Source organism: Cupressus sempervirens, chromosome 4 (assembly GCF_028749045.1).
Source record: "Cupressus sempervirens isolate cs-2001-9-10 chromosome 4, ASM2874904v1, whole genome shotgun sequence".
NCBI lineage: Eukaryota > Viridiplantae > Streptophyta > Pinopsida > Cupressales > Cupressaceae > Cupressus > Cupressus sempervirens.
The window spans coordinates 780,158,310-780,175,520 of record NC_143121.1 but is presented as its reverse complement, the minus strand read 5'-3'; the positions used below and the strand labels follow the sequence as shown (position 1 = coordinate 780,175,520).

Sequence of the window (17,211 nt, the reverse complement as noted above, 5' to 3'; positions counted from 1 at the left end):
TGAATGCAAATATTTTTAAAACACCTTTTCTGACACCTTTTCTGCTGGCAAGGGGCAAAGTTGCAAAAATGGTCGACACAATGAATTTCAAAGGCCTATTGCAATAAGCATGAATTTGAAGATGAGAATGAACCTATCGGAGGAAAGGAACAAAAATATAGGATGGATATTTTCATGTGAACAAGCTGTTGTACGTAATAGTCTCAAGGTTTAGCTTACCATTAAAAAGTCAACAAACTCAACCTTGATGAAAAATCACCAGCAGTAGACCTCTAACATGGTACAGATGAATGAGTGAGATAAGCTTTCTCCATATCATCAACCAGAATTCGACAAAGTAACATGTGTATTTCAAATCTATTCTCCTTTTGAATCTTGTTGTGCTTTCCACAGAATGGATCACCATGGGGACAACTAGTAAATCTCTTGTCCACGGCTATCGCACATAAGAAATTACAGAGAACCTGTCTTTTTGGAGAACAATCTTCATGTATAGAAAAATGTCAGAGCCATACATATTAAGATGCAAGATGTAAGGCGTGGAGATAGAACTAAATTCTTCATCGAGAGCAAGGTGGGAAAAAAAATCTTGATACTTCCAGATAGATAAAGATTCAAATACCACTAGCAGCATAAGCTCAAACCCACCCAATCTGTAAATTCCGATCATTTTTTAGTCAAAATCTCTCCACCTTGAGTTGTCAACTCATCTTGATATCCATGATATAGTCTCGCCATCTCAGATTTATACTGTCTCTAGAAGATGGTCTGCAAATTATAACTCAAAGAAAATAATCTCAGAATGTCAACATCTACTTCTAAAAGATGTCCTTCTAGAGACCTAGAGCCACACCTAATATATGCAAGTTGCCACCTGGCAGAAAAGAAAGGCACCTTCCCCTTTGCAAACTAAGTGGGTTCTCTAATTTCTTTAAGCATCCGTTTCTGCACTTAGAAAAACATTAGGGACAATCATTAAAGCAAAACGTGGAAACTATTTCCTTTAAGCAAAGGGGAAATGATGACCTTTTTGTTTACGGTACAAGAGCTAGTCACTACTTAATAAGCATCACCAATCTTTGAGTTATATTTTATCACTTCGTGATTATCCCTTTAGTTGTTGACTAAGATTTATCCAAAGATTTTCTCCCTTTCCAAGACAATGCAATTAAGTTTATTATTTCTTTCCACTGGTCATAAGCTTTAAAATTCATCTGAATGTAGTTATATGCTGACTTTTCCTTGAGCAGATAATGAGATACATGTGAATTTTTTTATTCAAAGTATTGCTTACTTTTGTTGAGGTTGGGAAAAAAAATATGTGGATGAAACAAAACATCAAGTGGATGGAAATATAAAATATTAGAATACAAGGCTGTCCAAATAACATTGATGAAATAAAAAAGTTTACAAAAGTAAAATTCAGGAGCTTCAATGGACAAATCAAAATGGGTGCAAAAAAGATTATTATATTAAAGAATTCAGTCCAATGAGGGATCTTGAAGAGAAGGCGTATATAGGAGCAAATATCAGCTGGAAAGCCAAAATGATCATTGTGCAACTTAGAACGAGTTCACATCAGTTTTGGTGTGAAACTGGGAGATGGATGATTCCAAAAGAGGAATGGGGTGAGAGGGTCTGCCTATTCTGTAGCATGGGAATGGTGGAGACAGAGCGACATTTGATCTTAGACTGCCCAGCCTACAACAACATCTGCTCCAGCTATGGGGATATTTTAGAAATGGGCAACCTAGCTATTATTTTTGAGGAACCGCAGCTTGACAGCTCGGCAAGCTTAGTGGTCAACATTCATTGCTGAAGAACAGATCCAAGGAAACAGTTTCAAAGGAGCTAAGTTTTCGGCCATTTGGCTGTTTCTAGGTGGTCCCATAGACTGCTTGGCCCTTGTAGACGTTATTAAAATCTCTCATTCATTCATTCAAGCATGATATGAAAGATACCACGAAGTTAGAACAATAGTACAAAAATTGCAAGGCTAACCCAGCATGTCAGACTAATCGTCTTCAAGATGTTATATCCTTTCTTACTGACTTGGGGTATTTATATCTTATTGGACAATGATTTGACCAACAGAGCTAGAAAACAAATGAACTTGCATTCATGAAAATGGAGACTTTCCTTCGCTATCGAACAAGATTTGGCATCTTGCGAGTACGCGTGCTATTGCTTCCTAAGCATCACCAATAATCACCACAAGAACACTGTCCATCTTTAAAACGATGATACCGGTTGGCATCCCGCACTATAATCTCTCGTGCAACAATCTTGGATATGAACTTAATACCAGAGTGGCAATCACCACACACTCTAATGTTCTTAATAACCCGAATAGTTGTTCCAGGGGGTGAGTTGATAAGCCCAAACGCAATGGCCAACTTCTCACTATGGTAACAAAGAAACTCTTCCTTTTGCTCCTCCTCCACATCATGCAATACAAAATTTGTGTTGGGAACAAATCCTGCCATTTTCATCTCAGTAGACAATTCTGCGAGCTTTTCATATATTTCTTGTGTTTGTGGATGCGTCATGTCTCCTACTAGAAACACATGCATGTGTTTTTTCACTTCAATCCAACTACATCCGGGTGTCCTTTTAACGCCTCTTTCTTTCATCAGTCTCTGCACATTTTCCTTGGCATGCCACCTGCCAGCTGCAGCGTATATGTTTGATAGCAGCACATAATGCATGTCATTGTTGGGATCCACCTTAAACAGGTGTCCTGCCACTCGCTCTGCTAGCATTATATTCATGTGTATTCTGCAGGCGCCAAGCAAACACCTCCACACAACAACATCAGGTTCAATAGGCATCTTCTGGATGAAGTCATACGCCTCGTTAAGGCGTCCTGCACGACCAAAAAGATCAACCATACAGGCATAAATGTGCATTTCAGGCACAATGTGATAATCTCTAATCATGGAATCAAAATATTTCTGACCCTCCTCCACCAGGCCCCCATGACAGCATGCAGTCAGAACACAAACAAAGGTAACATAGTTTGGCTTCACGCCAGACTGCTGCATTTGTCCGAAGAGTTCAAGTGCCTCTTTGGCTTGACCATTCTTAGCGTATCCTCCAACCATGGATGACCATGAAAAGGTGTTTCTCTCTGGCATTCTATCAAAAATCTTCCGCGCCTTATCTAAACTCGCACATTTCGCATACATATCCACAAGAGCACTCTCCAGAACAACATCCGTCCCAACCCCACTTTGAATTATATCTAGGTGAATCTCAGTGCCCAATTCCAGAGCAGCCAATTTAGCGCAAGCAGGAAGAATGGTGGCAAATGTATCACAATCCGGTTTCACTCCCGTTCTCTTCATTTCATCGAACAATGACAAGGCTTTTTCCGGACACCCATTCTGCACATGCCCCGCAATGACACTATTCCAAGTAATCGCATCTGGAGGCTCACGCATTTTTTCAAACAGAGAAACAGCCTTGCTCAAGTCTCCATTCTGTGCATATCCTGCAATCATAGAATTCCAGGAAACTGCATCTCGTTGAGGCATTCTGTCAAACACTTTGCAGGCACCTTGCATGCTGCCGCATTTGACGTACATATGTACCAGAGCACTCTGCACATATACATCCGACTGAAACCCACTCCTAACTATGTCACTATGGATTTCTATACCCTCTTTTAGGGCTCCCAATTGGGAGCAGGCCGGCAAAACGGTGGAAAATGTAAATTCGGTCCGTTTTACCCCTGTTTTTGCCATTTGATTTAGTAAAACTAAGGCTTCCTCGGGAAGTCCACATTTGCAGTAAGCTGCAATCATGGAAGTCCACGAGCAGGGGTCTGGTTCGTCCATGTGGTCGAAAATACTGCGGGCTTCCGCCACCTCGCCACACTTGGCATACATTGTCACCAGTGCACTTTGAACCATTGTGTCTGGAACAAATCCCTGGTAGTTCATATGATTGTGGAGCTGTTTTCCCTCTGCGAATGCTCTTTGCTTAACGCAGGCGTGTAGCAAAAATGCGTACGTAAAGGGGTTTATGAGGCGACTGTCCGTGCGATGTAATATTTGCAGAACTTTTTTCAGATGGCCTTGTTTACATAAAAATCTGATGTATTTGTTCGAATCGTTTGGTTGGATATCAATCATGTGCATCGTGGTATACTTTCTTACCTGCTCAAAGAGAAAATGTACTTGATTTGTAGATGGCGCCATTGCTTAACAAATTCAGAATTACGCTAGCTTTTATGCTGCTGAATAAACTGGTGACCAACATGACTTTAATGGATGTTCCAGTGTTATGCTTGTAGTGAGCACAATAACTTCAAAAACAGAAAACTTATATATATTCTTCATAAAAATTGAGGGAGGAGACTGAATACTTGTTGCACCCTGTGGCTCTTGAACTTCCTGCGAATTTATTCCACAACTTTTAAAAAACTCAAAATTTTATTTTCTGCGAATTGATGCCACCAGTTATTCAAAAGTCAAAATTTTATTTGCATTGGACAGGCCTTACCAGATATCAAGTATCCATGGTCACTTTGTCTAATTTGCAGCGTGTCATGCCCTTAAAATGGCATTCTAGCCAACAACAGAAGAATTTAATTCAAATGAATATTTTAGGGTATATATAAAATGTTTATAATGAGAAGTAGTTACTAGGAATACGCTGAAGTAAGGTTATAACATAGTTGAATTGGTCATATCATATTATTATTGTATAAGATCTAAAATCCACTTCTAAGTACAAAGTGATTTGCAATTAGAGACTTGAGTTCTTTCTTCTAGGTATGATTGTGTAATAGTTTTTTACCATCAACTTTTGGGATCATACTATATGATCCTTCATTACGATATGCAACATTTTGGATCACACTAAATGATATATTATTAGGATGCAAGAGAGCTCAAAGAGAACAAATTAGTGGATTGCAGGCCAAACAAGAAATAAAAAGGGGGTCAAGAGAGAGGGAGAGAAACCACATGACAACCGAGATTGACAAAACCCAAAGCAGAAGAATAAAATAAGACACAAAATAAAATAAATAAATAAAAAAACAACCAATAAATGTAAGACACAAAAAAAAAAAAAAAACAACCATTACCTTAATCATGGTTACTTTTTTATTTTTATTGGTTTTTTTAAACTTTAAAATAAAATAAAATTGTGTCTTATTTTATTCTTGCCCTTTGGGTCTTGTCAACCTCGGTTGTCGCATGACTTCTCTCCCTCTCTCTTGACCTTGACCCTCATTTTATACCTTGTCGGGTTCATAATCCACTAATTTGTTCTCTTTAGGCTCTCTTGCATCCTAATGATGGATCATGTCGTGTGATCCAAAATGTTGATGGTAAAAAACTATTACACAATCACACCTAGAAGAAATAATTCATTGATTTGGATTGGGAAGATATGATATTAGTAATTAGAGACTTGTCCATAAGATTCAAATTTAAAGTGAAATTGCAACAAGTCTTTCAATTAAGGTAATTTATTCAAATAAAGAATGAAATGTGTTGACTATTCATCATTCTAAAACTTATTGATTTTGTGAGAACTTTTTGAATCATAAAGAAAGTTACAATTTTGAATACGTTAAGTTAACAAGTTTACATATAATCTCAATAAGAAAATTGAGCATTTTTCTTTATGAATATAATTTCCATTTAATTATATCATGAACATTTAAACTAAAATATAGGAAATTATAAACCGTGGATAATATTGTTTTAAAATCTTTAACTAACACATCAAAAACTCCACTCTTCAAAGGCTTTCTCTCACCTTCAACTTGTGAGAAAATCATTAGGAATTTTTTAAAAATCATCTTCTCTCAACATTGTTAACTCCTATTCCAACGAATGCTCATCCTTAAAGGATTAAGAAAATCAAGCGAGAATAGGATGAGGCGACATGATACACTTGACTTTGTTTCCAAAATTGGTTTAACTTCCTTAGGTCTAAGCAATAAATGGTGGACCCTACATGTAATTCCCTTCTAGTCAACACATCAATATATGAATACAAAATTTTCTTCAAGTAGGGACTCCACATAAGTGCCTTAATAACTAGTGATAACATGTGTATGGGATTTACATTTAAATGGTCAATATTTAAGTGTTTGAACACCCCAAGTGTCCTTTAGGAAGAATTGTATCCCTTTGGCTTCTGTCGACCATCATGAATTATAGACAAGGATCACTAGGAATCCAAAGATTACTTGTAAGGGGATGTTGATGTCAGGAGAGAGAACAAATGAATTTGACTATAAAGTGTAGAGATTTCCTTTCACCCCTTAACATAGAGTTGGGCCAAAAATATACCAGAGTTGGAACAAAATAATATTTTGGTTGATATATATGGGATGATCCCTAAGTTGTTTATTCATCAATCTATATGGTCTATCAAGTGGTTAAACACAACTAAAGCTGACCAACCCAAAAGGAATCTCAACACACTTTCCACCACAAAGAAAACCCCATGGTGTTGGGAAGAGGGGAAGGAAGATCATCTTATTGAGGTAGTAATGCCCAAGGGGAAGATTTCTTGAAGTGGGGATCAAGAACATACCAATCATCTTGAGGGTCGTATATTGCAACTGATGTCAACGTGTCATGTCCCCAATTTTCTGGCGACAATTCGATTTAATTAATTTAATTAATGGTTGTCCAAGGACGACTAATTAATTATTTTAATTAAATAAATAATATTAAAAGATAACCTTGTATTTAATAAAGTTACTTGGAGTATTTAATAAAGTCACTAGAGGGATAAGATCAAAAAGGTTCTAGAAGTCTCTGGAGAGGATGGAGGAAAAGAATAAATAGGCACCCTCGGGCTCCATTCGAATCAAGCAGTTGGTTTATCTCTTTGTTTCAGGTTGTGATTCAATCACGGGTGCATTGTGGAAACCTAGGGTTTCGGCAATTGTCACAGTTGGCCATTGAGAACGATAACTCTCAATTGGTACGCAATTTTGAGGGTGTGAAATATCATCTGAATTATTGCAGATTGGAGGTGACATTCAGTCATTTCATCGGAGCGATCATTTGTGGCTTAAGGCCAACTTTAGGGTTTATGCATCACTGTCTAATGTTTGGATCAGTGATTATTGAAAGGTCAGCTAGAGCGGAATTAATTGTCATTTAGACAAACTTTTGCAGTATTGAGTGGAAAAATGAAGAGGAGCCGGGAAGAGAGTTAAAAGACAAGAATCCGATTGTGGTCCACAGATCCAGATATCGCAGGATTGATTTTGTATGATTGATGAAACCCTGTCATCACATCAAAGTTTGCCGCACTTAAACATATATATACATATTGGTTGATCCATTGTTATCGAAGACGCATTATCCCTGGAGTTATCGGATCTAGCAATCCCAATTGGGTGGCCAGCGTAGACAAAGCTGCAGCACTTTCGCATTCCACAACGGCGGCAGCAGCAACATTGTTTGGGCGTTGTCACTTACTACGGCATCCATTTTTTGTAGGCGCTGAAACCAATCAAGGGCAGGAGGCGGCATTAAAGGTCTGCCAAATTAAGACCAGTGGACGGCGTCATGAATCTTCATTGCAGTTTGTGGAAGGCGCGATCTTGGTGACACCATTGAACTAGAAGCCGCTCAAGCAATCAAATCAAGAAATCAAGCAAAAATACCATCGGTGAAGGCAATGACTTAGAAGATGTTGGGGAACCCCGTATTGCTGACGAACAAGAGAAAGAACAGCTATTGGAGGAGGTGAGAAGTATGGTCGGAATGACATCAAAGGTATTGGTTCTGAAATGGAACGGAAGACAATAGACAGATTCAATAGACGGCGGAAATAGTCAGCCTTTCCCCATAAACCCGCAGAGAACTCCTACAGCATATGAAGATAGGCAGGACTGATGGAATCAGATGGTTTACGAGTGTATTTGTGACTCTGTTACCCGTCAACAACACTGAGGATCCACTTGCAGCAGACGTTCAGGGTATAGACGACAGCGGAGAAGTAAATAGCCACGGGTTGAAATATTCGTAGGGTCCATTAATGGGATTCACATTCAAAAGAAGGGCAGCGTTATCAGAGGTGCGAGTTTGGTGACATTACTCATCATTGTTCATTACGAGTTGCGACCTTCACCTGCGGCCTGCGATCACCATTTTAGTTGATACCATTTGCCATCAACGTGAGGAGGCAGAGATAAGTGGTTCAGCCATGTCTTCATGAGTTACGACATCTCCATGATGAGCAAGGGAAAAATGGTGGTCGGTTTCTGAACTCTAAAAGGGATGCGAGTCATCAGGACTCTGTTTCAGGGGATAAGCATTCTTCTGCCCGAGATAATTAAAGAGACATTTCCCATACAAGAGAGGATAAAGCTTGAGTTTCAGGTTCTTTTGATGCTTCCTCTAATTACCTTAGGAAAAATAGGAAATGCATCTTCAAAACTGATTTGTAGTAGATGGATTGTTATTGAAACAAGGGAAGTTGGTTATTTAGGTCTATTCATCTTCCTGTTGAATTAGTCCAACGGGTAAGTTTTGGTATCATCATTTTGTGTTTGCAAATATTTGATGACTTTTCGAAGAATAAAGAGTTATTTTTGGTGTTTAAGAGGTAAATATCCTGCCGGGGATATTACAGTGGTATCAGAGCGGTTTTCTTGCAATCCTGTGGGGTGAAAACCGAATTACATGAGTGATCAGCGCTTTACTTCAAACAAGATGGACAGGTACAGCACAAAGTCTCCAAGGACACAATCTCGGACAAGTAATAGACAGAGTATTCAGAGTCGGAAATGTGGAAAGGAGGACTATTCAGGTATTCAGGACGAGCTCAGAAAGATCAAACATAACATGTCTGAACTGTTGGTTAAACAGCACCGTATGCTTAATAGGTTGTCCGTCCCAGCTAAGGTGAGTAAATCAACTGGATTTCGTTTTGGCAAATCTTCTCACGAAGCGTTGACAGATACAATGAGAGATGCTACTAGGAACCTTAATGAGGAGTTCGAGAAACAAGTGTGCAGCCAGTTAGAGGCTTCAGTTCGGTCACAGGAAGAAGCAGTGAAGGACATTGCGCTGATGGATAGTAACTGTCAACTTGACACTCAAGTTGAGACAGTTGAGTACAAGTTTCCCAAAGGTGATGTCTCATGTACTCAAGGTAGTTTGGTTCCGACAAACAATGATTCCAGTGAAGTGAGTTCAGATGATGATGAAGATGTCATTGTGCATGGTGATGAGATACCTAGAGAAAATGAGCAGACATCGAGCATTTATGATCTTGCTGACAGAGAGTACCAGGCTCAGTTAGATGCTTCATCACATGAGGATGAGAATGGCAGTACTTCACAAGATTTGTCCAGCCAGCTGAAGGTAAGTAAAGATAGTATTGTGGCTTCTTTATCTCATCATGACAGGATGCGGGAGATATTAGAAGCGCACATCCAGATGATTCAGTTACAAGGAAGACCTAAGGGAGTTCAGGCAAATTCTTCCTGCTGTGACTTACATGCAATTGGTGAAGGGATGGGGATGACGAAGTTGAGCTATTTGCATCTTCTATCAGACCGTGACTATCTTCTTCGCCTTACCAAAGATTATTCAGATGCTTTGAGGAGGAAGGAGGAGGAAGTTGTCAAGCTTTCTTGCGAGCTTGAGGACACTCGAGCAACTTTGGCATTACAGGACTGGGAGAGACATGGGAATGAGCACAACATGGAGCTGAGCTTAAGTTCATCTTGCACTCAGTTTTTGACAGAAGAGGGATCATATATGGTAGCTGATAATGTTACGAGTTCATCTTGCATTCACATCCAGGATACAAGGACAACGGCAGACAGGTATGTGAAGTTAGCTGGTATTGGTCATATTACTCAGGTAAGTAGTTTGCTTGAGTTACCAGTTGTTTCTTGCATATGGATTCGGGAATATTTCAGCAGCATTTGGGATTCAGTCAACCGAAGATCTTTAGCACTTTATGATAGCCATGATTGTTTGAGTACTATCATGGATTTGATTAGCAGAATATACGGTGTTATCTTTCCTTGTGCCAGCAGAACATCCGATGTTGGTATTAGTTTTTATGCACCGTTGTTGGGTTTGGTTTATATTTCCAGTCGACCATCCTTGCTGAAAGGTGTTGAAGGTTTTTCATATTTGGAAGCATGTACAGATGATTCCCGGGATCGTTTTGACCTTGATGACATCCAGGAAGATGAAGTGGATAGTTTTGAAGATTCAGTTTCCTTGACAGATTCTTTAGGTATAGAAGAGCTTGACAGCAGAACTACAGATTTTGACACTCTGGATGTTGATATGAGTTTTGAAGTTGATTCGAAAAATATAGATGGTAATAATCCAGAGACTAGTATCTTTGAAGACATTCCTCCAGACAATGTGTCAGAAGGAGTTTATAGAAGACAGTCTAGCCAAAGCCATCATGTGGTTAGCCAGTTGAAAGTTAGTGAGCGAGACATTGCTATCGCTTGTGAGCATTTTGATACTGCTCGTCAGTTGTTGGCTGTTACTGGTTGGGGTTCTTCTATGACAGATGAGTCCAGCGGTGGTTACTTTTCTTTGGCTGAGATTCATGCCTTGCGTGAAGCTGTTCGGATTTTGAAGCAGGATTATTTACGATTGGTAGCCGACCGTGATCACCTGGTTGAGTGGGGGAGTACAGCATATGAGGCACTCTTGGATCGTGAAGAGGAGGTGAGTGAGCTTTCCCAAGAGCTCATAGCGACTACTGAGGCGTTAGAGGACACACAGCGAGATCTACGGAAGTCACAGTTTCAGTTGAAGGAGGTGACCGTGGAATTGGAGCATTTGCGGTCAAAACCAGCCCCAAACCCAATTCATTTGACTACTGAGGTAGATGACGGTAAGTATACTCCTACAGTAGCTTTTGAGGAGCTTATTGTTGAGATTGACATACATGTTCAGGGTTTGGAAGAAGTTGGTTTTAATGAGTTTGGGATACCGGTAGAGTCCAGTTTCCAGACTGATTCTTCTCAGATAGTTGATAGTATGGTACAGTTGAGTATGCCACCCTTTCAGGAGGACCAGTTGTGGTGCAAAGGAGAGTATGTTAATGCTTCCTCATATAATTTTTACTGCACTGAACCGTTCATGAAGTATTTGTTGGATAGTGTGTGTGTCCAGTTAGACTCGCATAAGGTGACAGAAGGTGTTCTCATCCAAGATACTAGTTTTATTTGCAGATTGGTTGAGAAGATTATAGGGGTCCTTTCTACTATGCTACCTCACAGGGATCTTGAGGAGGGGTTTGTTGAGCAAAATGCACGGGATCCTATCCAGCCTACAGTCACTCGGAGTCAGAAAAAGGGGCCATCTGTTGATTCCCAGTTCAGTGATGATGAGCCAGCACCAGAGTTTGGAGGTTCTTACCGGCATTATACGGTAGGGTACGCTCATCATTTTTCTTTTGACACAGAGATAGAAGATTTTATTTCACGCAGATGTAGATTGGCTCCAGTTTATTATCATCCATTAGGGGATAGATTGGCACCATCTTTTGAAAATAAAACTGGTAGTAGCAAGTTACTCGGCTTGCAGCATCGACACGCCTGGAGCAGTTTTTCAGAGATTGGATTTGATGGCAGTGTTTCAGGTACCTATGGCTGTTGTCATATCTACAATGCAGTTGGGTGTAGGTGTCTTTTTGACAGGGGCTTGAGTTTTGATAGAGTTGATGTTTCAGTTGGCTTGAGTTCCGCAGAATGGTTTCTTCTACTGACATCTACAGTTGGTTTTCAGATGATCTCATCAGAAGTGTCAGTTGTTTGGATATTGAGCATAGTTTCTCAGCTACAGGTATTGATGATTTCTCCACAGGAGTATGATGCGGATTGGGATGATACACAGGTTTACATTTGGGATCCAGGCAGACTGATTGGTTCATGGTTCAGCCATTGCTTGGGGACAAGCAATTTCAGGAAGGGCGGACTGTCATGTCCCCAATTTTCTGGCGACAGTTCGATTTAATTAATTTAATTAATGGTTGTCCAAGGACGACTAATTAATTATTTTAATTAAATAAATAATATTAAAAGATAACCTTGTATTTAATAAAGTTACTTGGAGTATTTAATAAAGTCACTAGAGGGATAAGATCAAAAAGGTTCTAGAAGTCTCTGGAGAGGATGGAGGAAAAGAATAAATAGGCACCCCCGGGCTCCATTCGAATCAAGCAGTTGGTTTATCTCTTTGTTTCAGGTTGTGATTCAATCACGGGTGCATTGTGGAAACCTAGGGTTTCGGCAATTGTCACAGTTGGCCATTGAGAACGATAACTCTCAATTGGTACGCAATTTTGAGGGTGTGAAATATCATCTGAATTATTGCAGATTGGAGGTGACATTCAGTCATTTCATCGGAGCGATCATTTGTGGCTTAAGGCCAACTTTAGGGTTTATGCATCACTGTCTAATGTTTGGATCAGTGATTATTGAAAGGTCAGCTAGAGCGGAATTAATTGTCATTTAGACAAACTTTTGCAGTATTGAGTGGAAAAACGAAGAGGAGCCGGGAAGAGAGTTAAAAGACAAGAATCCGATTGTGGTCCACAGATCCAGATATCGCAGGATTGATTTTGTATGATTGATGAAACCCTGTCATCACATCAAAGTTTGCCGCACTTAAACATATATATACATATTGGTTGATCCATTGTTATCGAAGACGCATTATCCCTGGAGTTATCGGATCTAGCAATCCCAATTGGGTGGCCAGCGTAGACAAAGCCGCAGCACTTTCGCATTCCACAACGGCGGCAGCAGCAACATTGTTTGGGCGTTGTCACTTACTACGGCATCCATTTTTTGTAGGCGCTGAAACCAATCAAGGGCAGGAGGCGGCATTAAAGGTCTGCCAAATTAAGACCAGTGGACGGCGTCATGAATCTTCATTGCAGTTTGTGGAAGGCGCGATCTTGGTGACACCATTGAACTAGAAGCCGCTCAAGCAATCAAATCAAGAAATCAAGCAAAAATACCATCGGTGAAGGCAATGACTTAGAAGATGTTGGGGAACCCCGTATTGCTGACGAACAAGAGAAAGAACAGCTATTGGAGGAGGTGAGAAGTATGGTCGGAATGACATCAAAGGTATTGGTTCTGAAATGGAACGGAAGACAATAGACAGATTCAATAGACGGCGGAAATAGTCAGCCTTTCCCCATAAACCCGCAGAGAACTCCTACAGCATATGAAGATAGGCAGGACTGATGGAATCGGATGGTTTACGAGTGTATTTGTGACTCTGTTACCCGTCAACAACACTGAGGATCCACTTGCAGCAGACGTTCAGGGTATAGACGACAGCGGAGAAGTAAATAGCCACGGGTTGAAATATTCGTAGGGTCCATTAATGGGATTCACATTCAAAAGAAGGGCAGCGTTATCAGAGGTGCGAGTTTGGTGACATTACTCATCATTGTTCATTACGAGTTGCGACCTTTACCTGCGGCCTGCGATCACCATTTTAGTTGATACCATTTGCCATCAACGTGAGGAGGCAGAGATAAGTGGTTCAGCCATGTCTTCATGAGTTACGACATCTCCATGATGAGCAAGGGAAAAATGGTGGTCGGTTTCTGAACTCTAAAAGGGATGCGAGTCATCAGGACTCTGTTTCAGGGGATAAGCATTCTTCTGCCCGAGATAATTAAAGAGACATTTCCCATACAAGAGAGGATAAAGCTTGAGTTTCAGGTTCTTTTGATGCTTCCTCTAATTACCTTAGGAAAAATAGGAAATGCATCTTCAAAACTGATTTGTAGTAGATGGATTGTTATTGAAACAAGGGAAGTTGGTTATTTAGGTCTATTCATCTTCCTGTTGAATTAGTCCAACGGGTAAGTTTTGGTATCATCATTTTGTGTTTGCAAATATTTGATGACTTTCCGAAGAATAAAGAGTTATTTTTGGTGTTTAAGAGGTAAATATCCTGCCGGGGATATTACACAACGCTCCTTAACCTATTGGCGATGACATAATAGACACTTGAGCAACACATTGAAACCACCTCAAAGCTTTTCTATAAAGGGATAAGTCCCAACCTCTTTGTTAAGGAGGCAACACGAAACTACTTTAATTGTGTGAGTGCCTCAATCAATAGGGAGCTCTATGTGATATTCATGAGGTAGAATTATCTTCATCATACATTAATCACTCCCCTAGTGGTCAAGAAGGTGTCATATCTGTTAAAATTGTATTCTCACCCTCTCTACATGTGCTTGGATCTAAAATAAGAAAACACGAGCACATAAAAATTTCATTGAGAAGAAAATAGCGAGATATAGCATTTTCACATAAAATTACACAATATATAGCTTTCTAAAGTTGAAACAAAATATAATATTTTAAGAAAAATCAAATAATGGTAATATAACTAGATCATGAGGCTATATCTTCTAACAAAACTTATTGTTAGGAAATGTTACTAGATAAAAGGGAAACATAACATAATAGACCCACTTACAAAACCTTGGACAAGTCTAATAGTGGTGTTTGAAGGACTCTTAACATGTGGAAAATTATGTATTTAGGATTAGTTCGACTAATGACATTTACAATAACATCTTGTATGTGAATCATAGAGGTAAGATAAAAGTTAACTAAAAGGAAGCAATGTAGCAAACAATGCTTAGTACATTAAAATTATGAGTAGAGTGTTGTGTAGAATTCAATTTAAAATATATATATAATAAAGAAACACATAAAGAAAAGGTAAATAATAGGCCTAACATATGTGTGCAGGGAAAAATCTTTCAAAGGAAAGATGCCCTTGACTAAAGCAATCCAATGTCGTATTAACTAAAAACATAGTTTCACTACACTTGCAAAGCAAGTCTTCACAAGAGCATCACCAACCAACAATATAGACGACTTTTAATTGATTAACAATATCAACAAAATTATACATACAACCTCCATCTTAACACCTATTATATATAAGATACAATATATGAAAGAAACCACTAAATGGTCATTAGAAAACCACTAAAAAAAACCTAAAAAGTGGTGTCCAAATCCCAAATTTAATGATGAATCCATAGGCTAAAAATACCATATTGCTTCCACTTCTCAAAGCCACATTATGTTCCATTGACCAAATTGGGTATTCTATTTTGGTTCTATTATATCTACCTAAAGATGTTAATGATGTGTCGCAACATGCATCATAAGTTAGACAAGTGTAACTCTCTCTTACATTATTTTTATGTGTCCAACATGTTTTTACATTTAAAGCTAATAGGTTTCCACAATCCATACAAATAATGTTTAAGGCTTTTAAATTCAATTGCATGAAATTTTTAACATCAACAATTTGAATCATACCATGTGATTCATCATTACGATGCACATAAGAGAGTAGAAAGAATAAATAATGATCAATATTTTGGATACACTACATTACACATCATTTGGACTATGCTACATTATACATCATTAAGATGCAAGAGAAAAGTGATTCATTTTTTTTGACATTCACTAAGCAATATTATGTCTCACTTAATCAACAAATGTGGTGAAAGAAAATCTCACCTAAGAAGAATATGTTACACTTAACCATTTGAAGATATTCCTAGATATACATAAATGGTCAATGCTTTCAATTACAAATATCTATTATATAATAGCTATATATTCATGATTGATAAAGTAAGTTTCTCTAATGGTGACTGAACATACAATTTTTTTTTGAGAAGTTCTTTCACATTATAATCACATAGAAATGGAGAAATACCTAACTCTTTTTCAAAGAGCATTTTTTATTAGCTACCTTGTGTGTTAGATAAGTTAAAATCCTATGAAATTCATTGAAGTGGTAAGATGAGGTTTATGTGGAAATCATTTGGAATAGAAACACTACCTTTACATAAAAGATGGCATCACATTCTCATGTTTCATCGATAGAATTATGCGTGAATATGCAAATTTGAGATGAACAACTATTTATGAAAATAAAATATTCTTAGAGTAGTTGTGGGACTAAATATATAAACGAATAGAAATCAAATTTATACATGGACATAGGCAGGGATTAACAATGTGAAATGTGGGAGTTGCAGATTTTAAGGGCTTCGAGATCAAGGATGCCTTATAACCCATGGCCCCAAAACACTTTGTTATAGTATTCCCACATCTCTAACTCTAAAAATACATATTAATCAAATTATAAAATATCAGAGATTGAGAACATTATGGAACGTATGTCATAATCAATGTGGGTAAAGGAATGACCAGAACTACGACTCTAATAAACAACATGGCGAGATGGATTCAAAACATACACAAATAATTAAAATGAGCTCGTCTCAAAAGGAATGCACACAAAATAAACAAGTGTAATGAATTAGAGTGCGAGAGTTAAAGAAAAATCATGTAAATCAAAGAAATTTTAAAAAGTTTTACAAATACAAAGGAAAAAGTGGGGATGCAGAGAAACGTATGCCATTATGATAGAGAACAACTTAGTAAAATTTGATGAATGGAGACACATGCACAGGTTTCTCAAATCAATTATATGCAATAAACAACATGAGGCCTAAATACACAAAAGAGATAAGACTCAAGTAAATTTTGGCACTAATAAATTGAATCCCAACCACCTAAATTATTCTATTGATTGAGTTCTATGATAAGATATGTACAAAAGACATTCTATATTTTCTAAATAAGGGTACATATTGTGACATGAAATTTAGAAATAAATATCAAACACTAAGGACATAACTTATAGATAAATTTCAAGATAAGATGTGCTTATTTCTTTAATATCCCACACTTCTTTTCTTATAATGTCATGGCTTCAAGCTTTATACAAAATCTTGGATTGCATCAAAATTGTCTAGAATTAACCTTGAGTCCATTCTTAATTGATGACCCCTCAATCCATCATACTCAAAGAAGTGTTCATATGTAGTACAAACCTTACAAGTCGTGTACTAGTAATCTAAATGTGAAAAGAAAAAATTGAGACACAAACATATATAAAGGACCATTTTCCTTTAAAATAGTATCATTTGTCTATAACCAATACAGTTTATGTCTTAAGTTCCATTGTTACAATCTATGCAATCCTTGTGTTTTAAGACATATTATCATTTTAGATTTGTTGGACACAACTAATGCTAATGAAAGTAAATGGGAGATTGTTAGTCAAAAGTGATGTTGATGCAGAACAAGGTCAGAACTAAGTTGCAAAG

The 17,211-nt window shown here is 38.1% G+C and overlaps 1 pseudogene; it reads right to left on the bottom strand.

The window, feature by feature from the left end:
- Nucleotides 1–1,449: 1,449 nt before the first annotated feature.
- Nucleotides 1,450–4,600, bottom strand: LOC149563713 (pentatricopeptide repeat-containing protein At2g03880, mitochondrial pseudogene; annotated as a pseudogene).
- Nucleotides 4,601–17,211: the final 12,611 nt, after the last annotated feature.